The following is a 15250-nucleotide window of genomic DNA, read 5'->3' on the forward strand; positions in this document are numbered from 1 at the left end:
TTTTTATTTGACCCCATCTTGTGTGTGTGTGTGTGTACATACCCCTACCAGTTACAGAACCAGAGAGTAAAATGGTGGTTGCTGGGGTTGGGGGCCCTCAGGACGGTGGGGAGATGCTGGTCAGATGGTACAAATGTTCAGTTGAAAGATGAATAATCTCTGGGGCTCTAATGTATGTCATGGTGACTCAAGTTAACAATACCATATTATATACTTGAAATGTGCTAAGAGAATAGATTTCGTGTTGTTACCATACACACATAAATGATAATTATGTGAGGTGATGGATATGTTGATCATGGTAATCATTTTACGATGTATACTACCACATATAGGGTACTTAAACGAGTCCCTTCCAGGTCAACTGGGTCCTGTCAGTGATTTACTGTATAAACTGCTTTGATCAGCTCAAGCTCCTGAGAGCTGCAGTTCAGTGGGAGAGGGACCTTGGCTGTGCTGTCTTACGCTGACAAGAGCAGAGTGCAAGCTCGTCTGCTCTTGGGAATTGCCTCCCTTCAGACTGCACCTGCTCATGTGTCCCTAGTCCACCTGCCTCTTTGGCATAAAAGAGGCATCTGGGGCACTGCCATCTGGGGCTAAATCCCCTTGTCATGCCCGTGGGACCCTCTGGAGCCCACCAGCTCTCCAAGTCCCATCTCCCTCCCCTTTTTTCTGGGCTCCTGAGGACCGTGATGCTGGCCAAGCCCAGCTTCTGTTGTCCCCATGCTTCCATTTCTCCTTTCCCTCACTGTGCTGGCTTAGAGGAAACACAGACAGATCCCAGGATGGTGGCCGCTCTGCTCTCAGGTCCTCCGCCTCACGTGGAGCCCTCCATCACCTTCCCTTATGGAGACTGAGGAGGTAGGAGTGGGTGCAGGAAACGTGCTTCCAGTGACTAAATATATTTAAATACCTCGGCGCAGGTATTAGCAGAAAAACAGATGCTCCCTTATTGCGTCTTCCTCTCTCACACCTAGACAGGTCAACATTTCTCTAAAGTCAAGAATGAGATAAGTTTATTCCCTCATTCCTCCTGGTTCTCCATACAGGGGTGGTGCATGCATGCTCAGTCGCTCAGTCATGTCCTACTCTTTTGCGACCCCAAGGACTATAGTCTGCCGGGCTCCTCTGTCCATGGGATTCTCCAGGCAAGAATACTGGAGTGGGTAGCCATTTCCTACTCCAGGCGCTCTTCCTGACCCAGGGATCAACCCCGCCTCTCCTGCATTGGCTGGTGGATTCTTTTACCACTGAGTCACTTGAGAAGCCCCATATAGGTGTAGGTCACAGGTTTACATCAAATTCAGGAGAACCCACAATAGCTAGTAATTTGAGAGCATCCCATACTTTTGATAAGTGTTGTCATGGGAGCAGATGAGGTTCCTTCAGGGTGTGTTGTGCAGCAGGGCTCCTCAAACTTTAGAGAGCATCAGGACCACCTGGAGGGCTTGTTCAAACACAGATGGTGGGTCTCATATCCAGACTTTCAGGAGCACTGCAAAGGGGACCAGTATCTTGCATTTAGGATGGCAAGACTCAGCAACTAAAAATAGAAGATCCCAGTTCAGTTGAATTTCAGATAAACAACAAATTTTAAAAGGATAAGCATTTCCCAAATACTGCATGGGACATAAAAAGTGAAGTCGCTTAGTCATGTCTGACTCTTTGTGACCCCATGGACTGTAGCTTGCCAGGCTCCTCTATCCGTAGGATTTTCCAGGCAGGAATACTGGAGTGGGTTGCCATTTCCTTCTCTAGGGGATCTTCCCAACCCAGGGATTGAACTCGGGTCTTCCACATTGCAGGCAGATTCCTTACCATCTGAGCCACCAGGCAAGTCCTGAGAAGCATGGAACATACTTATAGAAGCATGGGACATGCTTATCCTGACTTTTGTTTATCATAAAATTTAGATAGTAAATCCCACTTTGACTGGGTGTCCTGTATTCTATCTAGCAACCTAATTTGCCTTTCCAGCAAGGGCCCTGGTGAGGGGGATGTTGCTGGTCTGGAGACCACAGTTTGGACCACGTGTACAGACTAGCATGCGTGAAGAGGACTGGGAAATACCAACATGTAACCAGCGAAAGAATCCGAACAGCAATGTAAGGCAGGCAACAGAATTATAATGAGTGTTTTCAGAACCCAAAGGAAGAAAAAGTTTCAAAGACACAGAGTGATCAACTGAGTCACACATCAGAGTTTGGGGGAAGCTGAGGATTGAAAAGAAGTTAGATTTGGCAACACGGAGGCCTCTGGGGGTCTTTGTCACTTTCAGCGCACTAATAGGGGCAGAAGCAGTGCCCAGTGATGACGAGAGTGTCAGTGGCAGAGTGATGACAGCTTGCATGTGGTTGGTGGGGGACTACTTTGTGGAGTGAAAAAGAGGGGAATGCAGGGGCACTCGAGGGTATCTTTTATGAAAGGAGACAGGGAATATATTTACAGCCAGAGAAGAAGTCAGTAGAGAAGGAGCGTCTGAGATTACAGAAGACAGAGAATAGCAGATGGGGTACAAGGCTGAGGGATTCCTAGCCGGGGAAGCAGGAGAAAGATGGAACGAGGGAGAAAAGTTGGGAGAGTGGTAGCTGGGCAGGTTGCAGACTTAGCCTCCCAGCCCAGGGCAAAGTGTTGGATGTAAATTTTATAATTTGGCCCATAAAGGAAAAAGAACATCTGCTTAAAAAAATCTCTGCTGACATTGAATGTCACTATTGTAAAGTAGAAAAACAAATGTGTGTGTGAGGGTGCTGAACAATATATTAAAAAATTCTGTGTGCTTTGAAACCTTTTTTTTTTGTTTTGCTGTAATTTATTCTTTGAGTCTCTCTTGCATTTGGTTTTATAAAGCTATAGTCACAGTTTTCCAAAATTGGTTTTTCCTCCTTGGGGCTTTCTTTTTCTCGTGGAGTATACCTTTCTAATCTTCAGTTGCAGGCTGCAAGTTCTCATTGGTTTGTACCTTATGTATTTCCTTCCATGCCTGTACTTTGTTGGCTGTGCCTTATCCACAGACATCCCCACCCAACCTCACCAGTTTGTCTCTAATGATTTTCATTCTTGCCTTTCCCACTAATTTCTATGTTAAATTAAAGAGCATTGGTCTTATATATTCAATAACCTAAGATATACCATGTAAGCATTGTTTTACTCTATAGTATTAAAATGATCTCAAGATCAGGTTGTTTAAAAGGTCAGAGTTTCTCAAATTGTAATTTGGGAGCATCTGTCCCAGAATCATTTACTGACTTAGGCTTTAGGTGGTGTCCTGAAGGTGAATCTTAAGAGCCACAGAAATCCTGGAATGAACAGGAGGCTTTGCAGCAGAGCCACCAGGCTTCTCCTCTCCTGTTTCTGCCTGACTGCCCTGTTCTCTGCTGGGGCCAAGCAGGAAGAAACTCCCCTTTTTGCTCTATTTCTTTCCTCCTCTCTAAAGTGGGTGAGGTGGCTGAGGTGGTTAGAACTCTAGCAGCCTTTTTGCACCATGAGGGGAATTTGAGGATGGAAACTAGTGATAGCTTAGAACAGAAAAAATAGAGGACCTGGGTCCTTGATTGTATGGACACACAGGAGACCGCCAATAAGTCACACCCTTGTATAATATTCTCTCATTAAATTGGGAAGAAATCCAGCACCTGATTCTTCTAATCCACAGAATTTGGCAAGGTAGATGAGATGTTGCTCCCACGTTTATAATACATTGAATGGCAAAGTAAAGGAGAAAGTGTTAGTCACTCAGTCATGTCTGACTCTTTGCAACCGCATGAACTATAGCCTGCCAGGCTCTTCTGGCCGTGGGATTCTCCACGCAAGAATACTTGAATGGGCTGCCATTTCCTTCTCCAGGGGATCTTCCCAACACAGGGATCAAACCCTGGTCTCCTGTATTGCAGGCAGATTCTTTACTGCCTGAGCCACTAGTGCAGATGTAATTAAGGTAACTTCAGTTCAGTTCAGTCACTCAGTCGTGTCTGACTCTTTGTGACCCCATGGACTGCAGTATGCCAGGCCTCCCTGTCCATTACCAATTCCCGGATTTACTCAAACTCATGTCTATCGCGTCGGTGATGCCATCCAACCATCTCATCCTCTGTCATCCCCTTCTCCTCCTGCCTTCAATCTTTCCCAGTATCAGGGTCTTTTCCAATGAGTCAGTTCTTCACATCAGGTGGCCAGAGTATTGGAGTTTCAGCTTCAGCATCAGTCCTTCCAATGAATATTCAGGACTGATTTCCTTTAGGATTCACTGGTTGGATCTCCTTGCAGTCCAAGGGACTCTCAAGAGTCTTCTCCAACACCACAGTTCAAAGGCATCAATTCTTTGGTGTTCAGCTTTCTTTATAGTCCAACTCTCACATCCATATATGACTACTGGGTAAAGTATGATTCTAAATGCAAAAAGTTCTAAAGTTTGATTCTAAACGCGATTTTGCTCCTTATCAGTTGACTTTTAGTTTATCAAAGGGAGACTATTCTGGGTAGGCCTGATCTAATCAGGTGAGCCCTTTAAAAGAAGGGCTATGCCTTCCTGGAATTCAGAGACTATAACCAGCAGAGAGTCTTTGCCTTTGTTGCCAGCCTGGAAGAAATAACACTCCAGGAATTTTACAGCCACAAGGCCATAAATTCTGCTAATAACCTAAGGGATTCTTCCTTTGTTTTCAGAAGGGAATGCAGCCAAGCCAATACCCTAATTCCAGTCTTGTGAGACCACTCAGCTAAGCTATAAGCAGACTCCTGACCCGTGGACATTTTGAGATAATCAATGTGTGTTGTTTAAAGCTTTTAAGTTTGGGCTAATTTGTTCGGCAGCATAGAACGCTATACATTAATGTCCACGTTGTTACTGTAACAGCCCAGGATGCCTATCTCCAGGCTTCTTTTACATGAGGAAGAATTTAACTTATGAAATTAAGGAATCTCTTGCTTCTTTAAGCTGTTGTGATTTTAGATTTTCATTTATAGGTATCTTAACCTAAATTTAACTGATTCATTGAGTAATGAGGAAGGATTTATGGAATATCAACCATTTGTGCTTGACCTTGAAAAACATATAGTTTCAGAAGGTGGAAGCTGGGTGACTGGAGGTAGCAAATCATTTTCCTGGGGCAGAATGCATGAAGTGAAGTAATACATGTTTTGAAAAAACAAATAATAATTGAGTTTCACTAGATTGAGTGAGATGAGGATGAAAAGGTGGATTAGAGTCAAATCACAAATGCAGATGATCTTGGGGATTATTTTTTAAGCAATGGAGAACATGGAGATTTTCTGACTAAAGTAGTAGCATGTTCAGAGCTATGACTTATTTGTATTTAGTTGTTTACGATTTGTTTACTTATTATCTTCTAATTTTTAAAAAAATTATCTTTAATTGGAGGATAATTGCTTTGCAATGTTGTGCTGGTTTCTGCTGTATTATTATCTTTTAAGTTGAAATTCTCCTGGAGGAGGGAATGGCTGCCCACTCTAGTATTCTGGCCTGGAGAATTCCATGGACAGTGTAGTCCATGGGGTTGCAAAGAGTCAGACATGACTGAGCGACTTTCATTTTTGCTTTTCAAATAGAAGTATATTGCTTTACAGCACTGTGCTAGTTTCAGTGGTACAGCAGATTAACTGAGTTATACAAATATATATATATATGTATATTCTTTTCCAGTTTCTTTCCATTATGGATTATTACATGATGGTGAATATAGTTCCCGGTGTACATAGTAAATCCTTTTTATATATAGTAGTGTGTATCTGTTAATCCCACACTCCAAATTTTTCCATCCCCCTACCCTTCCCCTTTTGGTAATCGTAAATTTATTTTCTATGTCTGTGAGTCTATGTCTATTTTGTAAATAAGTTAATTTGTATCACATTTTTGATTCTACATATAAGTGATATCATAGGATATTTATATATCTCTTCTGACTTACTTCACTTAGTATGATAATCTCTAGACAAATCCATGTTGCTGCAAATGGCAATATTTCATTCTTTTTTGTGGCTAACAGTCCACTGTGTGTGTGTGTGTGTATGTGTATGTGTGTATATGCATCACATCTTCTTTATCCATTCAGCTGTTTTTAGTTAATTAATTTAAAAATTTCATTGGGATAAAGTTGGTTTACAATCTTGTGTTATTTTTAGATATACAACAAAGTGATTCAATTATGCTGCTGCTGCTGCTGCTAAGTCACTTCAGTCGTGTCCGACTCTGTGTGACCCCATAGACGGAAGCCCACCAGGCTCCCCTGTCCCTGGGATTCTCCAGGCAAGAACACTGGAGTGGGTTGCCATTTCCTTCTCCAATGTGTGAAAGTGAAAAGTGAAGTCACTCAGTAGTGTCCGACCCTTAGCGACCCCACGGACTGCAGCCTACCAGGCTCCTCCATCCATGGGATTTTCTAGGCAAGAGTACTGGAGTGGCTTGCCATTGCCTTCTCCGGATTCAGTTATAAGTATACATATATTTATTTTTTCAGATTCTTTATCCATATAGGATATTATAGAATATTGAGTAGAGTTCCTCATGCTATGCAGTTGGTTCTTGTTGGTTATCTATTTTATATATAGTAGTATATGAATTGGAGAAGGCAATGGCAACCCATTCCAGTACTCTTGCCTGGAAAATCCCATGGACAGAGGAGCCTGGTGGGCTGCAGGCCATGGGGTCGCTAAGGGTTGGACACGACTGAGCGACTTCACTTTCATTTTTCACTTTCATGCATTGGAGAAGGAAATGGCAACCCACTCCAGTGTTCTTGCCTGGAGAATCCCAGGGACGGGGGAGCCTGGTGGGCTGCCGTCTATGGGGTCGCACAGAGTCGGACACAACTGAAGCGACTTAGCAGCAGCAGCAGCAGTGTATGAATGTTAAACCCAAGCTCTTAATTTATCCCTCCTACCCACATTTCCCCTTTGGTAACCATAAGTTTGTTTTCAAAATCTGTGAGTCTGTTTCTGTTTTGTAAATAAGATCGTTTGTGTCATTTTTTAAAAGTTAGATTTCACAAGAAGTGATATCGTATGATATTTCATTCTCTGTCTGACTTATCTCACTTAGTATGATAATCTCCATCCATGTTGCTGCAAATGGCTTCAGTTCTCTTTTATGACTGAGTAATATTCCGTTGCATATATGTACCAGATCTTCTTTATCCATTCCTCTGTTGATGATATTTAGGTTGCTTCCATGTCCTGTCTATTGTAAATACTGCTGCAGTGAACACTGGGGTGCATGTATCTTTTTGAATTAGAGTTTGCATCTTTTCTGGATATATGCCCAGGAGTGGGATTGCTGGATCATATGGTGGCTCTGTTTTTAGTTTTGAAAGGAAACTCCATACTGTTTTCCACAGTTATGCTTTTTTAAAAAATGCAGCATTAGTCAGTTCTTCTTAGGTTACAGAAACATATCTCAAAGTAGATTTTGTCTCAAAGACAAAATGGGAAGAGAAACTGAGAAAGTGAGACAGGATCAGGAAACAGGAGCCAGTGACGTCAGCAACCAGAACAAGAGGCTCATGTCCTAAAGGCTCTTTCTCCTCTCCTGTCTCCCATTTCACTTCCTTCTCTGTTGTGCTAAGTTTCTTATGGCTGGAGCATCACCCCTTGCCGCTGCCCATTAAAGGAGAAGGAATGGACTTCCCCACCAGTTCTGGTTCAGGACCTCACTTCTGGAAGCTGCATTTGATTGGACAGTCCTGGAATAATCCCAAAGGCCATGGGGTGGAATATAATGATTGGCCTGGCTGGTGAGTGTGTGTGTGTGTGTGCGCACGTACGTGTGATGTCTGCTATGAGAAGAAGGAGCTTGGGGAATAAAAACAAACTAGGTTAATTTGAATTTCACAGTTCTTTCTTTTTTATGTCAGGGTCTCAAGGACAGATGACAAAATTCATATGATTATGCTCCCACCAAGGGGATAAAATTTTAGTAATTGAAATATGCACAAATGTTTATTTATAATATTTCCAATTATTTCTCCTTGCCACTATCATCAACTATAAGCTGTATAATTAAAACTAGTTTCCATGATATATATTTTAAAATGCTGTTATTAATTTATTGTGTGTCCAAAGTGTGGAATACTGTATTATGTTTATGACATCTATCGCTTGAAGAAAAGAGAATTTCAGAGTAGCTATTTACAGGTGCCTCCAAGTTCTTGAAATAATCTCAGTGAAATACAACTTCTTGCTTAAGAAAGCTGCACTCTTTTGCTCAAATGTGTTAGTAGACTGAGATAAGCAATGATTAAATAAACTCTCAGTTTAGTTCAGTTCAGTCACTCAGTCATGTCCAACTCTTTACGACCCCATGGACTGCAGCATGCCAGGCTTCCCTGTCCATCACCAACTCCCAGGGTTTACCCAAACTCATGTCCATTGAGTCGGTGATGCCATCCAACCATCTCATCCTCTGTCGTCCTCTTCTTCTCCTGCCTTAAATAAACTCTTAGATCAGCTAAAAAATATGCTATTTTAACCAGCATATTTTACCATACATGCTTTGGGTATCTGTGAAAAGTTTAAAAAGTATTGGATCTTTTTCTAAATTTTTGCATATGTTGATCATCTATGCCTTTATTGGGAAGATATTCAAATACATTAAGTTGACTCAAATCTGTAACTGATATACATGACAAACACCATCATGGGAATTAAAGATACCATCATTTAAGATGCCTGAAATATGTTTTGAAAAATCTGGCTGAAATATTTGACTACTTCCTGGAAGACTTCCAAGTCAGCTCCCTGGTGGGTGCAGCTGATACGTTTTACCACTAGGTGTTACTCTTCCTCCATCACACATGAATCTAGCGTTTCAAAAGCAATGTTATGCATGCAAAACCAACAGACTTCTCTATCTCCTGTCTACTGTTTAAACACAAGATGCAACTTTACCCCAAATATTTACTCATCATTGTAACCATATAAGCACTCTGCAAAGTAGAAAGTGAAGTTTATTTCTGCTTTCTGTAGTATCATCCCACACCGGGTGTCCCAAAACTAAAGACTGTCAATACCTCTGTGCTGTGTGCTGTGCTTAGTCGCTTAGTCATGTCCGACTCTTTGTGACCCCATGGACTGTAGCCCGCCAGGCTCCTCTGTCCATGGGGATTCTCCAGGCAAGAATACTGGAGTGGGTTGCCATGCCCTCCTCCAGGGGATCTTCCCAACCCAGGGATCGAACCCAGGTCTCCCGCATTGCAGGCAGATTCTTTATATCTGATCCTCCAGGAAAGCCCCATCAATACCTCTAGTTGTTGTTAATTCTTCTTAATGGAAGGAAGTGCCAGGATTATAGTCTCATTAAAAAGACAGTTGATTTGCCCATGATTTCTCCCTGAAACGGTGATATATTGTATCTAAACAATTTTACATGTAAGATGATAAAAATACAAAATTCTCAGTTATTAGTTATGTATTATTAATTAACCAAAGGTATTGATATATTGTACATATCCAAAAAGAGGGAAATGTGTAGACTCTGTTTATAGTATCCTGCTACATGTTTTGAGATAGAAGAGAACTTTTTGTTTAGCTTTCTTGGAAGCATTTCTCCCACCCTCTGCCTGTGAATGCACAGTAAATATTTTTAAAGATGAAGAAGATATAAACCACCCTCATATTTATGTCCACTGGACCCTTTTGAGAAAAGAATCACATTTTACTAAGGCATCTGATTTTAAATTCATCTATGCTAAATATTTCTATAAAGAAAGCTGAGCGCTGAAGAATTGATGCTTTTGAACTGTGGTGTTGGAGAAGACTCTTGAGAGTCCCTTGGACTGCAAGAAGATCCAACCAGTCCATCCTAAAGGAGATCGGTCCTGGGTGTTCATTGGAAGAACTGATGTTAAAGCTGAAATTCCAATACTTTGGCCACCTCATGCAAAGAGCTGACTCATTTGAAAAGACCCTGATGCTGGGAAAGATTGGGGGCAGGAGGAGAAGGGGACGACAGAGGATGAGATGGTTGTATGGCATCACCGACTCAATGGACATGGGTTTAGGTAAGCTCTGGGAGTTGGTGATGGACAGAGAGGCCTGGCGTGCTGCGGTTCATGGAGTCACAAAGAGTTGTACATGACTGAGCAACTGAACTGAACTGATTCTAAATATTGAAGTTTTAAAATTTTCTCTCCCCAATGGATAAAAAAATGAGGCAGGACATAATTAGAAGCTAAATACATTCATTGTGATCTAAAATTAAAACAAGCCAAATTCGACACTTGGAACATACATAATCACTTCTTCCCTCAGACTCACCTGTCCAGTTTAGTAGTTCATTCGCTGTCTCACTCATGCACTTACTCATTGGACAAACTTTTAGTTGGGTGAGCTCATATATTTTGGATTCAAAAATGAAATGAAATGACCTTTATTTTGTGGAAGCTTGAGGTTTAAGGTGAAGGAGAGTCTAATGGCTCAGATGGTAAAGAATCCGCCTGCAATGTGGGAGACCTGGATTTGATCCCTCGGTTGGGAAGATCTCCTGGAAGAGGACATGGCAACCCACTCCAGTATTCTTGACTGGAGAATTCCATGGCCAGAGGAGCCTGGCAGGCTATGGTCCACGGGGTTGCAAAGAGTCGGACATGACTGAGTGACTAAGCATAGGGCTGGTAAGGAGGAGGAGAGTCAGATTTGTGAACATAAAACTGGCACTGTGTGACAGCTCACAGGATCATCTTTTATTTGGGCATAACAACAAGATAGGAATATAAGGATCTTTTGGTGACTCTAACACATCTTGGGACTAAGTGGATGAAAATGTTCCACTGACTGGATAGGTGTGTTGCTGACCCTGTTGGTTGCCTACTGTCCATTGCCTGATAGTCCTCTGGGTAGATTGCTCCCACCTGCCCAACCACTGGGTATGGCCACAGGACTAAGTTTTGGCCAAAGAGACTGATGTGAAACATTGGGTGGCACCTTTGGGACAGCTGAACTACCATTGTTGCCTGCCTTCCTCTTGGTCACCAGCATGTGCCAAGGTCAGGAGTGGTGAGGTCTGCCCCCAGTCACTATAATGGGGTCAAGGGTAAGCTGGGAATAAAACCAGCACTGGTTTATGTTTTTTAATAAAATATTACTTATTGATATTTAATTAATTAATTAGTTTACTCATTTGTCTGTGTTGGGTCGTTCATTGCAGTACTTGGGCCTCTCCAGCTGCAGCGAGCGGGCCTTTCTTGTGATGTGATGTGTGGGCCCAGCTGCCCTGAGGCATGTGGGATCCTAGTTCCCTGACCAGGGGTTGAAGCCATGTCCCCCACATTGGAAGGCAGATCTCAGCCACTGGACCCCCAGGGAAGTCCCTGGTTTTTGGTGTACTCAAATCTGTTGCATTGAGATTCCCTGTGAAGAACTTATTTTGATCATAGGAATAAGCATCTACTTTTCGTTCTAACTTTGGAAATAGGACATTAGTTTTCAGCCAGATGGAAATAAAGAGAAACAACATAATGATCAAACCTGACAATCCAACCTCTTTCACACAAGCAAGAGTGCAAGTCACCAACAAAGGTTATTAATACTTTTGAAGGTCAAAAGAGAAATTCAGTGGAAGGAATATTGATTAATGCAGGAGAAGCTGGAAAGGCTCTGCTTTCATGGTGGACTTGGAGCTGTGGGCTTCAGACACGTGATGTTAGAAAAGGAGGCTAAAGAGATGCTGAGAGACTGTAAAGGCAAAAGGTGGGAAACGATCATCCCTTTATTCCCTCTTGGTTGGAAACCCCATTATATGCTCTGTTGGCTCCCTGAACTCCTCCTTTGAGGAGAAAAGAATATTGAAGAGTAATCCCATGTCTGTTAAGTGCTATTTTCAGCAGGCCCTACTCATGGCCTCATTTCCCTCCTTGAACAGGTTGGATTTATTTCATCATTTTAATCCCTCCCTTAGCTATACCTTCAACTTCCTCCCTGGGTAAATCCAACTCTTAGCTTCACCTAAGTAGCTGAAAATAGCTGGGGGAACAAAACATATGCCTTTTGATGTTGCTGTACAGGATGCATTGTTATTGCCTTATCCTGCTGACAGTACAAAAAAAAGAGTTGCTCACTACTTCTCTGGATTGAATATCTGAAGGTTTGATCAGAATATTTAAATACCTAACACATGCTGGTATATATTTAGCTTTCCTAAAGTGCTCTGACAAAGCATTCAGGGATAATTGTTTGGTAGTTTGAAGTTGTGTATAACTCAGGAATAATACTGAATAAAAAAATACAGCTTAATTGAAGCATATCAAATAAGTGGCTTTTCCAATGTTTTTGAAAGATGTTCAGTTTTAAGGAAGTTGAATATGCATACATTATTCTACAATATTCTTATTGTTTAATAAACTCTTTCTAGGTGGTATAAAGGAAATTTTTAATTAAGTTCAGGTTATTTTTTTAATCAATCAAGTTCATTCATTCATTTGACCAGTATTTGTTGAGCACACGTTATAAATATGATAAACATAGAATTGTTTATTTATTGTAAAATTAGCTTGTGTTCTGCCTGCATTCTTTGCTGGGGACAGGAATTCTGCCTGCCTTAGACAGAGCTGTAGACGTGGAACTCAACACACAGTGCCTTACGCGTGATAGGCACTCACGCCTGATGGTGAAGGGTGATGAAGATTGTTTCAGCGAAAGGGATCAGATAATGCAAATATGTGTAAAAGTCCTGACCATGGAAGAACTGTCCACTTCCTTGCGGTATACTGACACCTGGTTTTATATTAAATAGGGTAGGATTAAGTTAATATTCCAGTTGTGATAGTGTCACTCATTGGGACTATTCCTGAGATAAATGAAAGCTATTTCTTTCTATTTTTAGTATCTCTATGGATGGGAAATTTGTAAGCAATTATGAAGCCCAGGGAAGCCTGGCATGCTGCAGTCCACGGGGCCACAAAGAGTTGGACGTGACTTAGCGACTGAACAATAGCAGATGGATGAGATCTTTGTAAACGATTATGAATGCAGGGTGGTAGACCATTTTGGGGGCACAGACCAAGGGTAAATAATCAGAAGGTGATGAAATTTTGACTGTTTTATTTGAAAAATTATTAATAATAGATTTTATTTCTTTTTTCCGTTGTTTCATAATTTAGCTATTCTCTACTTGATATACATGTATGAATTCCTCAACCCCTAATGGTTTTCCTATTAAAAACAGTTATCATTGTGTGTATGTCTTTTGCACATGGGCCAATATTTCTTCATGTTGGGTTTCTAGAAGTGAAATTGCTGGGATGAGAGAATATATTATTTTAATTGAAGTGTAGTTGATTTATAATTTTATGCTAGTTTCTGGTGTACAGCAAGGAGATTCATATATATATATATATATACATAAACTTTTTCATGTTCGTTTCCATTATGTTTTATTACAAGATATTACATTTGCTTGTCATGTTTGCGAAGGAGCTATGCTAATCTCCTGTTGTTCCAGTGCTTGTTTAGCATATGTGCTTCTGAAGTGAGCACTAGAAAAGTTTTAGGTGTACAGAAAAAACTGAATAGAAAATATAGATCCCAAAAATGGGAGACAAAGGTTGGAAATAAACAACACCTGTTGTGCTCTGAAATTGTAGAATCTTAGAAAGAAGAGATCGCTTAGTATTGTTATGCCCTGAGTCCGGTCCCCCCATACTGGTAGAATAAGACACTTGCAGCAATACAAAAGCAAGAATGGGGTTTATTTCTAGCTCGAGCTAGGGCTCATGCCTCCTCCAGCGCAGTGGAGTGGGACAAGAGCCCCGAACCCAGGTCACAGGGGTGTTTATAGTCTCAGATTACATAAGCACCTATTTTTGCTCAAAAGATCAAGCTGGCAGAAGCTCATTGGCCAGTTCATGTGCGCGCAGAAGCTCATTGGCCAGTTCGTGAGCCTAGGGGGTTTTTCTGGGGGATTTCCCTTTTTCCTCTGATTGGCCTGATTTTTGGCGCCGGTGGGACTCTTCTAGGGAGGAGTTTCTTATTTTTGGCGCCAGCGGGATCTTCTTAGGGAGGAGTTTCTGTGAACTTAGCCTCCACCCTGTCTCCAGGAAATCGAAACTTAGGCCTAAGCAAGGTCTCAGGCCTATCCTGGCTACTCAGATGTTAGGGCTCCTAACAGTATAGCTTCTTGCATCATGCATTCATCCGTTCTCTGTCCCCCATCTTTAATGGCCTATAGCTTATAGAAATGGGAACCCAGCTTTTGTTGAAGTGGCCTTTCTGATCAGTGGGTGGCACTAGTTGTTCAAAGGTTTTTCTTAAGCTAAATTTGAACTTTTCCTTTTGATAACGTATATCTGTAGCTTTCAGTTTTGCCCTTTAGTTTTGGAAAGAATACATGTCCATGCTGCCTCTAATAATGCTTCCTTCTAGGCCATTCTACTGTATTCTAGGCTAAAATAATAATAATAATAAAAAAACCTCTTGTTATTTTATATCTGCTATATTGTTTTTAGATTTCTCACAACCTTGTTTATACTCTGTGAAAATATACTCTTGCCTATTAAAATAACACTTTTTCTTTACTTATTGCTATTCTCATCTGTGATAAGAGCACTTAACAGATTTACCCTCTTAGCAAAATTTTAAGCACACAATACAGTGTCGTGAACTATAGCTACTAAGTTGTGCTGTAGATCTTGAGGACATCAACTCATCACTTAACAACCAAAATGCTGTGCCGTTTGACTAATACCTCCCTGTTCCTCCCTCCTCCCAGGCCCTGGGAAATACATTCAGCTCTCTGCTTCTGTGGGTTTGACTATTTTAGATTCCTTATATAGGTAATATTATGTAGTATTTGTCCTTCTGTGTCTGGCTTATTTTACTTAGTCTAGTGTCCTCCAGGCTCATCTATGTTTTCCCCCAAATTGCATGATTTCCCTCGTTTTTAAACCTGAATAATATTCCATTGTGTATATATAAATATATATATATATATACACCATCTTTTCTTTATCTCTCAGTGAACATTTAGGCAATAAAAGCAAAAATAGATAAATGGGAGTACATCAAAATAAAAACTTCTGCACAGCAAAGGAAAAAGTCATCAAAATTAAAAGGCAACCAACACAAAGGAAGAAAATATTGGTAAATCATATATCTGATAAGAGGTTAATATCCAAAATATATGAGAAACTTATTTACTTAAAGAGCAAAAAAAAAAAAAAAACCATCTAAAAAGTGTGCAAAGGAATTGAATAGATTTTACTCCAAAGAAGATATGCAGATGGCCAGTTCAGTTCAGTCGCTC

Source organism: Moschus berezovskii, chromosome 13, assembly GCF_049115385.1.
Source record: "Moschus berezovskii isolate FMDL1 chromosome 13, NW_MosBer_1.0, whole genome shotgun sequence".
Taxonomy (NCBI): domain Eukaryota; kingdom Metazoa; phylum Chordata; class Mammalia; order Artiodactyla; family Moschidae; genus Moschus; species Moschus berezovskii.